This window comes from Tetrao urogallus (genome assembly GCF_951394365.1).
Source record: "Tetrao urogallus genome assembly, chromosome: 14".
Taxonomy (NCBI): Eukaryota; Metazoa; Chordata; class Aves; order Galliformes; family Phasianidae; genus Tetrao; species Tetrao urogallus.
In genome coordinates this window covers 874,754-885,792 of record NC_136827.1, presented here as the reverse complement: position 1 = coordinate 885,792, position 11,039 = coordinate 874,754, and the positions used below count along the sequence as shown (strand labels likewise).

At 50.4% G+C, this 11,039-nt stretch overlaps 1 pseudogene across 1 annotated transcript; it reads right to left on the bottom strand.

Moving 5' to 3' along the window:
- Window positions 1-3,052: 3,052 nt before the first annotated feature.
- On the bottom strand, window positions 3,053-5,617 carry LOC306951685 (protocadherin alpha-2 pseudogene; annotated as a pseudogene). The gene has a single exon. The product of its transcript is annotated as a protocadherin alpha-2 pseudogene (transcript).
- Between the last annotated feature and the right edge of the window lie 5,422 nt (window positions 5,618-11,039).

Below are 11,039 nucleotides of genomic sequence, written 5' to 3'. Positions count from 1 at the left end.
CCAGAATCTGTATTACTTCAGAAACACACCTACAAGACAAAATGATTATAGGAAGGATAACCAAGTACATATACATAACAAAACCCAACACTCTAGATGGTATGCTATGGAACAGCAGCATAGGGAAGATGTTGAACTGCCCCCCTCGTAGATAATTAGACCTTGAAAGATTGAGACCATCAACATCCTTATCTACCACAAATATGACCTTGCATTCAAAGGTAAAATGCTCACATCAACACTGAACTCACCAATCATATTCCCTCCATTTTGCAGGGAAGCATTGATACAGTTTCAACAATTCCCAAATGAGAGCAAGAGATTCAGGACTAATATAACAGATGAATTCATAACCTTGTAAGACATTTTAGGTATCTCTACACCACATAGTATCTCAAGATCAGGTACTATCTCAACACCTCCAGCTCCATTTCCTACAACCTCCTGGTAACATCCATTCCCCATTCCAAACATGCATACAGAAGACAAGCAGACATCTCCATTCTTGTCTTATGGTACGACCCATGGTCTTCTCAATGACTTCCTTCTCTCTCAAGAAGAAGGAATTCCACCCAAGGTCATAGGAGCAAACAGACAGGCTGCACCCAGTGTCTCTGCTGTATTCATCTCCACCAAATGCCACTCTTGCCTTTCCCACCCCAAATTCCGCTTTGACTTTCACAGCCCTTCCCCATCAGTGACAGCACCAAACCTGACAAATCCACTAAAGTACAGCAACACAGACAGTGCCTTGCACATTCTCTGAAGACAATGAGTCATGTTCTGCAATAATTCCACAAATTGATAAGGAAATATTACACAGATGTGAGACAAGATAATTTTAATGTGAATGAGCAAGGCACTGTTACGTATCAAATGCTCACAATAGTTGTGTTTCAAGGGTTCTTTTCTATTACTGTTGCTGAAAGTAGGTAATGGTATCGGTCTTTGTGAAGGTATGGCTACTGATACAGAAAGAACATCAATAGAGGCCATCCTGCCAATTCCCCATCAGGAACACAAATTTACAGTCAGAAAACCGTCCAGTCACACGCGTCACCTTGCACACAATTCCTTCATGGGACAAAAGAAGAGGAGAACAGAATTTTTGACAAGAAACCAGGAGTGATTACCAGGACTGGCAGTGAACAATGTCTGCTGTGCTGTCACCACAAGACCGACCCTTTGTGACTTGTACTCCTTCAGCAGTCTCAGCTGGAAAGGCTGCACACCATCAACCAAGAGCATCTGTAGAGTCCAGGTCATGGCAGTGCCAATCAAAACCAGCACCGACTGCATTACAGGACAGAACATCCTGAGCAGCCTCTCCAGCACCAGGAGTGGGGCTCCAAGCAAACCAATTCCAGGCTCCAGCACATCTAGTGTCTGGAACCACTCTCCTGGAAGTACACATGGCAAGATGAGATACATTCAATCCCACCACATTTTCCCACAAATTGATTGTTAAATACATTAATATATAATACAAACCAAAACATGACGATTAGAATGCCTTCAAGTATAAACAGCAGAGAAGAGTTTTATAGAAGTACCCAGAGCAAATTCTTCCATCCACCATAAGAACAAAAATTAATTGCTCTCCAACAGGACAACTGCTGTTCAAGGAGCGCACACAAGGGACATCACTGTCAGCACTCAGACGTGACCAACTGACAACCACAAACCATGCTCAGCCTCAAGGCTACATCCCCCTGTCACAGGGAACAACAGAGTGGTAGGCAGGAAACAGTAAGAACAGTCAAAGGAGCAGAACAAGTATCAACACAAATAAAAAAGATACAGCAATAGTTCATATCAACTTTCCCACTTCCATCAGAAACTCTGTCATATCAACCAACGTTGACAAAAGTGCACCATGGGCAGAGGGAATCCTGAAATACCACTGTTACACATCATGTCTTCAGCAGATGAGACCCTAACAAGAAATTGGACCTGATATGAGCACAGCCTACACTGAGCATCACGGAAGACAGGAAGCAGTGCCTGTTGGACATTCCACCATAAGAATGACTCGCCGCTCATCACTGCAAGGCTCTACTAGGCAGCAGCACTTGTAGAACTGATGGCTCTATCACACTGATTTTCTTCCATTAGGGAAAAAAATCAGATACTGAGTGAATAGTGACAACAAGATGTTCCAAATCAACAACTGAGGAGCTCGTGTATGAATGTAAATGTTAAATTAACAACAAATGATAATTTTCAAAAAAAAAAAAAAAAAAAAAAAAAAAAAGTCCAAAAATGCAACAGCAGTGCATGGAAGGAACAGCGAGAAGAACTGACATCAAAAGCTCTTCTCCATACAAGAAGAAACAATATGTCACAATCAGTACGAAACCAACATCATTGTTTTATCAGCGTGAGATGCTACAACAATTTTCCATAGCCACACATGGAGAAGAATTGACAGCTCTACCTCCAACAAAGCTCTTACTAACACAGCCCCAGGGGAAAAGCCTGGTGGACCACAACCTCCAGAATGCCAAGCAGCCCTTCAGTGCTTACACAACGACAGACAGAAATCGTAAAACTCATATCACAGCAACTCACTACAATTGAATTTATTCCAGCAAATGAAAACTCCCAAACAGAACAGCTAAACTCAGAGAATTTCCAAATCAACAACTAAGGAGCTCTGGGATGAAAAAAAACATACAGGCAAATGCTGAATTAACTTTTACACAGAACTGCATAAAATAGACCCATATACAGAACAGCAAAGAATGGCTATAAGTTGAAATGGAACAGAGTTCAAAAGCACTTCCTTACCTACGTAACTGTAAAAAGATATGTGAGAATTACCAAGACCAATATCCTAATAAAATCAGCATCAGATCCACAACAACATTCCAGCATCACACATGCAAATATAATTCAACACATAGCACTCTCAAATGCATTTCTCAACAAGCACCCGAGACCAAAGCAAATTCTGCTCTTAAACACAGCCCGACAGAAAATGGTTGCCAGAACTCGAAGCTACGGCAGGGAGAAGGAAGTACACGGACGAGAGCAAGAGAGAAGAAGGAGACTAACGGAAAGAGCGAGAGATACTGACCGTGTCGAGCAGAGAGGGCGGCTCGTGCGGCGTCTCCTTCGGCGCGGGGCCGGGCGGCGGCGGGCAGTTGGGGCTGAACACCATCAGGTCGCTCTTGCCCGCGCCGTCCGCGGCCGCGGCCACGCACAGGCTCCGGCTCTGGCGCTGCGAGTACGACCAGCTGCCCACCTCGCTGGCGCACACCAGCGTCGCCGGCCCGGGCCCCGCCGGCACGGCCGCCCGCGGCGCACAGCGCCCGGCCCCGTACAGCACCGCCGCCAGCACCAACACGCTCGACACCGCGCAGATGGCCGCCACCAGCCACACGTTCGTCGCCGCCGCCGCCGCCGCAGAGCCGCCCTCCGCGCCCGCCGCCGCCCGCGGCCCCGCCCCCGCCGACACCGCCCCCGCCCCCGCCGCCGCCAGCGCCGCCTCGGCGCCCTCCACCAGCGACACGCTCAGCGTGGCCGTGGCCGAGCGCGGCGGCTCCCCGTGGTCCCGCACCACGATCAGCAGCCTCTGCCGCGGGCCGTCCGCCTCCTCCAGCGCCCGCGCCGTGCTCACCTCGCCGCTGTACAGCCCCACGCGGAACGGGCCCTCGCCCCGCGGCTCCCGCAGCTCGTAGCGCAGCCACGCGTTGTAGCCCGAGTCCGCGTCCACCGCGCGGATCTTCGCCACCACCTGCCCCGCCGGAGCACCCAGCGCCGCCCGCGCCCACAGCGACCACGACGACGACGCCGAGCCCCCTGAACTCGCCGAGCCCGCCGCCCGCCACGCCGGCTCCGCCGCCTCGCCCGCAGCCCAGGGCCCCGGCCCGCCGCCCGCCAGCGGCAGCAGCGCCGGCGCGTTGTCGTTCTCGTCCACCACGAACAGCTGCACCGTGGCGTTGCCGCACAGCGGCGGCTCCCCCGCGTCCACCGCCCGCACCTCGAACTGCAGCACCTGCAGCTCCTCGTAGTCCAGCGGACGCAGCGCCCGCAGACGCCCGCTCTCCGCCTCCACCGACACGTAGCTCGACGCCGGACGCCACCCCGAGCCCGAGCCCGAGCCCGAGCCCGCGCCCATCCCCGCGCCGCCCTCCCACACCGAGTAGCTCACGCGCCCGTTGCCCGCCTCGTCCGGGTCCCGCGCCCACAGCCGCGCCAGCTCCGCGCCCGCCGCGTTGTTCTCCCGCGCCAGCACCGTGTACACGGCCTGCGCGAACGCCGGCGCGTTGTCGTTCACGTCCGACACCGGCACCCGCAGCCCGCGCCTGGCGCGCAGCGGCGGCGCCCCGCCGTCCTCCGCCCGCACCTCCACCTCGTACTCCGACACCCGCTCCCGGTCCAGCGCCTCCCGCAGCACCAGCGAGTACGAGCCCGCGAACGTCGCCACCAGCCCGAACGGCGACGCCGGCACCACCGCGCACCGCACCCGCCCGTTCGGCCCCGAGTCCCGGTCCGACACGCTCAGCAGCGCCACCACCGTCCCCAGCGCCGCGTCCTCGGGCACCGGCACCGACAGCGACGTCACCCACACCTCGGGCGCGTTGTCGTTCACGTCCTCCACCTCCAACAACACCTTGCAGTGACCCGACAGAGGGGGCCAACCCTTGTCTTTTGCCTTTACGTGGAGGTCATACAAAGAAACTGTCTCATAATCCAAGGGACCCGTGAGTCTGATCTGCCCGGTATTTTCATCAATTGTGAAAATGTCAGAGGCTGAAGGAGGATTGAAAGTATCAATTTCATAAATCATTTCGCTGTTAATTCCATCGTCCGGATCTGTGGCATTCACTCTCACCACCACTGTACCTTCCAAGGCATCTTCCGGCAGCTGCACTTTATACACCGACTGGTTGAACTGCGGCGCGTTGTCGTTCGCATCCAGCACCGAGATCAGCAGCTGCACCGTGCCCGTCAGCGCCGGCCTGCCCCCGTCACTCGCCGTCAGCACCAAGCGGTGCTCCGACTGCGACTCGCGGTCCAGAGGTATTGCGAGCACCAGGAACAGAGATTTACTACGAGAATCACTGTTTTCTTCCTCTATCTTAAAGTGCTCGGAGGGACTCAGTGTATACGAGAGCTGCGCGTTCGATCCGATATCCGCATCCGACGCGACCTCCAGAGGAAACCGGGAATTCAGAGGGGAGTTCTCCCACACGCTGATGTTTTTGGAGGCGGCGGGGAAGCGCGGGGCATTGTCGTTGATGTCGGTGACCTCCACCTCCACGTGGAAGACGCGCAGCGGCCGCTCCAGCAGCACCTCCAGGCGCAGGGCGCACGGCGCGCTCTTCCCGCACAGCTCCTCCCGGTCCAGCCGCGAGCTCACCACCAGCGCCCCGCTCGCCCCGCTCACCTCCACGCTCGCCCGCCCGCCCCGCGACACCAGCCGCAGACGCCGCGCCTCCGCCTCGCCCGCCTCCAGGCCCACGTCCTGCGCCACGCGCCCCACCACCGTGCCGGCCTCGGCTTCCTCCGGCACCGAGTAGCGCACCGGACCGCCGCCCAGCGCCCAGGCCGCCTGCAGCACCAGCACCGCGGCCCCCCAGCTCCGCCGCGCCGCTCCACCGCCGACCATCGCCCTCTACGCCGCCGCACCGCTCCTTCTCCGCGCCGCGCACCTCCCGACCCGCCTGCTCCAAACCCTCCGCCCGCGCTCGCCGACACAATCCTTCCTCACGGGACGCGCCTCCTCCTCCCCGCCGCTCGCTCTCGCTCTGCCTTCTTTGCCATGGGCACCGGAAGGTGTTCCCCTCCCTTCCTCGCATCGCATCGCATCGCATCGCGCGTTCCTTAGCTCACAGCGCCATCATGTGGCTTACTCTACGAATTGCTCCTTCGCTTCTCTGCTTCTCTCATACGTCGCGATTCAATCTTACATTTTTTTTTTCATTATCCATTTCTTACACATCTATATACAACTTTTCTTTTTCCTCTTTTTTTTTTCTCTTCTTTCTTTTTTTTTTTTTTTTTGCCGAACACGGATCCGCCGCATTTTTCATTATTCTCGTTCAGGACATGTTCATATCTGCTGGAATGCAGCAAGACAACGTGTTCATTCACAGTGGTCTTCCAGTTAAAATTGGAGAGCCGTGAAATGTATTGAATTAATTCGTTGGTTAGTGGTGCTGATCATATGAATATTGAAATCATTGTTCTCTTGTTGTACAACAAAATTTTTTTCAACCATGTTCTATTCAAGTGCCTTTCAAGACATTCCTTACTTGAACAGTCACTTATTCCAAGTCACTTCACACTGTGAAACAGTGATACGCAGCCTGTTGGTGTATGTCTTACAAGGATGCAGCACAGGGAGGCACATGCAATGAGATTCTTCTCTTTCACTCGTAGTCATAAAATAAGGGAAACACAATTGCTGGGCTTGGAAGTGACCTCTTCAGATCAGAGTCCATCCCCCTTGCTTTGGCAGGTTCCCTACTGCAGATTGTGCAGGTAAGCATCCAGACGTGTCTTTAACATCTCCAGAGAAGGAGACTCCACAATCTCTTTGGGCAGCCTATGCCAGAGTGTGTCAACACCGTGACAACAAAGAAGTTTATCTTGTGTTTGAATGGAATTTTCTTCTGTTCCAGTTTCTAGCCATTGCCATTTGTTTATTATTGCTCACCAACAAAAACTGTGCACCCCATCAATGTGTGTGACACACTTTAGATATTTAAAAACAGCGATGAGATTCCCCTTCAGCCTTCTCTTCTCCATGCTGAACAGATCCAGGTCTTCCAAGCTTTCTATGTACTGGAGATGCTCCATACCAATGATCATCTTTGTCATCCTCTGCAGGACTCCTCCTAGGAGGTCCATGCCTTTTTTGAACTGCAGAGCCCAGAACTGGACACAGTACTCCAGATGAAGTCTCAGTGGGGCAGAGCAGAGGGAAAGGATCACTTCCCTCAACCTGCTGGCCATGTTCCTTTTAATGCAACCTATTTGCTCATGACCAAACTGGTGGCCTCCAGCACAGAGGTTGCTCAGCTTTGCACAGCTCCTCTCCAGCAGATCAGTTCCAAATGCATTTTGAAGCATTCCTCCCACGTGCAAGACTCTAGACTTGCTCATGTTGAACCTCTTCACGTTCCCCTATGCCCAACTTGACAGTCTGTCCAGGTCTCCTTCAATGGCACCACAGCCTTCTGCTGAGTCAGACTCTGTTAGCAGCTTTGTATCATCAGCAAACTTTCTGAGAGTAGTGTCTATGCTTTCATCCAGATAAGTAAAGAAGATGCTGAGTGAAACTGGATCCAGCAGCTAGAAACCTTTCACACATGACAGAGAGTGGTTTGGTGGTCACTTCTGCCAGATCTCTCATCACTTGTGGAAGCACAACATTGGGCTCCAGGGACATTGCTATGAGGTGCTCAAAGATAACGGATTGCAGAGCAAGAACAAACTGGGAGTACAGTCAGTAAATCACCACTTCCCTGCAGACAAAACCTGTCAGATGCAGAGGTACCATGAAATGCACTGCGCACGGGTGGGCAAAAATGCAAACACATTGTCTCATTTTCAAGATGTTTCCTTCAGACAAGATAAGGTTGATTTTTGGGTATGACATCTATGGATTATCCATTTTTATGCGCATTTAAGATTCCAATTAGTCCTCAGATTTGCTGCACACATGTTGGTGGACAAGCATGCAGTACCCGGAAGCTAAACTTTACCATTCTTCTCTGCCTTGTCACTGAAAGTACAGGAAAAAAAAGAAACACCACCTACCTCCACAGCTCTCTTCTGACACCCTTTGCCTACAGCACCACCTGCACTATGCAACAGCAGCAGTCAGGCCAAGGCGGTGAGCAACTCGCATCCTCATGTCTTACAGCTCATAACATCAAAGATGGCCCAAGGGTCAAGCAGCACACTTCTACCTACAGTTCTCTTTGCTTTCGTGCTCCAACTTACTACTGATCCATGCATAAATCTGCCACTTTAGAACCAAAGAATGTCAGGCTACCGTGGAACAGTAATGATGCTTGGAGTCCAGATCCATATGTACTCGCTGATGCCGGTGGGGTTTGATTTATGCCATATGAGTTCAAAGTCAAAATGTAATAATGTATTTCGCTTTTTCCTATGACTTTGTATCTTACCTTAATTGGTATACACATGACTACTGGAAGGCTAAAACCAATATGACATAAGCCCAAAAATAAACACTCCAACATAAAAATATGCCAACAGAACAGTGACAAAATGTACAGGCATCTACTGATTGCATGTTCTTTTAATGTGAACAACTTACCTTTAGTATGGCTGCAGTAGTTGCTGCTATTAAGAAAAAGAACTCTATCACTGATCAGTGCACAGTGCTCCCTGGCACACATCTATCACAATAAAAGCAACAGGGAGACCTGAAAGCTAATGACATTTACTCCATCACAACCTGAGATCAATACAATAAAGGAGAAATTTCAGACCCCAGGCTCATGGTCAGCTGCTCAAAGGTGTGCAATCTGGCAGCAGCCAGAAGCCAGCACACTGCATCTCATCCTCTCTCACCACTGTATTTCCAGTGTGAGAAAAGAAAAAGAGTGAGATTCATCAAGCAGGAGAGAAAAAAAAATAAAATAGAGAGATCCCATTGCACTGCAATTACACATACAGTTTGCCAACATCTTTAATATAGAGGAGCACTTCTTTCCAACCAGAGGAGGAATATCAGCAGAGTGAAGATCACAGGGTTCAGAGAACTCAGCCAGAATCATCAACACTCGGAAATATGACAGTCTGATAATCTACATTTCACATTCAAATACAAGTGAAGAAGGGCACATAAGGAAGATGACTTCACAAACAGGAATGCTGCAAGTACAACAGCAAATGAGGACACTCACAGTCTGACTGCTCAGGTCACCAGAGAGGCTCATCACACCTCACAGATGGCCTTGCTCTCAGCAATTACTTGGTGCAGGGCCTCCCCATGTCCCACTGAAGACAGTATTTGCTTTGCTGCTCTCCTTGCTGGTTCTTTCTCTACATAACAAGAAGGGGATGCCCTGGGAAAACAGCAGGGAGACTCTTCGTACTGCTATGAAGAAGCTCTGCCACAAGAAATGACACGTAACCTCTCATGCTAAGGTCTTACAGCTGAACTTCTGGAGGTTTTCAGAGGACACAAGCCAGGCAGAACAATGTATTTGGCTTCTCCACAATAAAATCTTGCAAACTCTATCCCGGCTCTTGCCAAATCGGATCTCCAGATGGCCGTTTTCAGCTCTTGGCCACTGATTCACTACATCTTCCACCAAGCTGCACCATTTCCACCACATGAGACTCTTCACTGCAAAGGGTAATCAAGACCAAATGCCCAGGACATACTTCGTGCCACTCACGTGATTATTACCACAACACCTGCTCACTGATCCATCCCACTGCCAGGGCACAGCTTTAAGCCCCACTCTGACCACAACCCACGGCTGTGCAGATCCTCACCTTCCGTCATCTCTGACAGCAGAAACAGCTGGGTAGCTGCAGAGACACGGTCTGCCAGGCTTTTCCCACAGCAGGGGGAAGGAGAGGAACTGCACTCGGAATGTTTGGCAACTTCTAAGCAATCATAGAGGGAAATGATGAAAAGAACTACATCTGATTTGTTACAGATTCTGACATTAGTACTGGCACAGCTGTAAGCAACTTTCCCAGCACCTGAGGGAAACGTTCAACAAGAATGCAGCACTCTGCATCTCACGTCTCGTTACCAAACACACTTCCAGCATTGGGCAGCTGTCAGAGCACGAGACTGCATCTGGGGGAAGGAATTGCTCACCCCATTGCTACCACATGCTTTTAAGGCACACACTCACAGAAGGCAAGAAAGCCTGGCACCACAGCACATATTGAAACAGCACCACAACATTCTCTAAAGTCATCCAATTAAAAAAAATGTTTGCCTAATATACAAAAATTATCTCATCTTTATTAGCACTACCTCATAGTGTTCTTCCGTAACTCCATTTCAAACCACTAACAGAAGCTTTAAAAAGGGAGAAAATAAAATTGTTTGTGCTGCACCATCCTTTCTGGAAACTACTTGTGCTATTAAAGTTAGAAGAGTTTAAAAAGTAACACCCACATCACAGTGATATCAACATATTATGACTATTTCTATGAAGGATCAGTAAAAAAGAGGACAGTTTTTCTGAGGACACAAAGTTGGGAGACACCAGCGTGATTTGCCAAAAGCAGAGATGTGGTGAGCAAACACAGATTCCCCGGTGAGTGACAAAATGGGACCTGTGGCTGCCAGCTAGAAAATAGCATCTTAAAACATAGAAGAAAACAAGGGACTTCATTTCATGTTATCTGCATGCAATGTTCACCCCAACTATGAAGTTTGTTCAGTTCTCCTGTACCAAAGGTAAAAATGGAAGGGAGAAAACTCATCAGGTGCAGAAAAGACCAACACTATGATCGATCTTTACAACACCTTCTACTCGAGCAGCAAGTGGTCATGCTCAGAAAGAGAGGATAGAAAGGCCAGACAGCAAAACAAGACTACAATTCAGAATTATTCTAGGAAGGAGAACCAAGAGTGTACAGAAACTGAAATACCAATGCAGAACCCGGTACTGAATTGCTCCCCTTGGAAATAATCAGACCTTGAAAGGATGAGGCCCTCAGCAGCCTCACTTCACACAGACTTAGCATGGCACACGGGGGCAAATCATGCCCAATCACTCACGCCATCATGGTACTCTCCTGGGATCTCCCTGCTTTGGGACTTGGGAACATCAGATGTGTTTACGTGCAGTTCACGAAACACAAGAGGAGTAGAAGGGATTCGTGCCCGGTGAGAGACATATTCAAATATCTGAAGACAGGGTGGTCACATCCACATCGCATGCAATCACAAGGTCTGGAAGGGCTCCAGGTCTCCTCGCTTACAGCCTCTTGGTAAACTGCAAACCCCACTCTAAGCAATGGATACAGAACAAAGCAGACATCACTCATTCTTATCCCATGGCATGCCCTGTGGGCTTCCA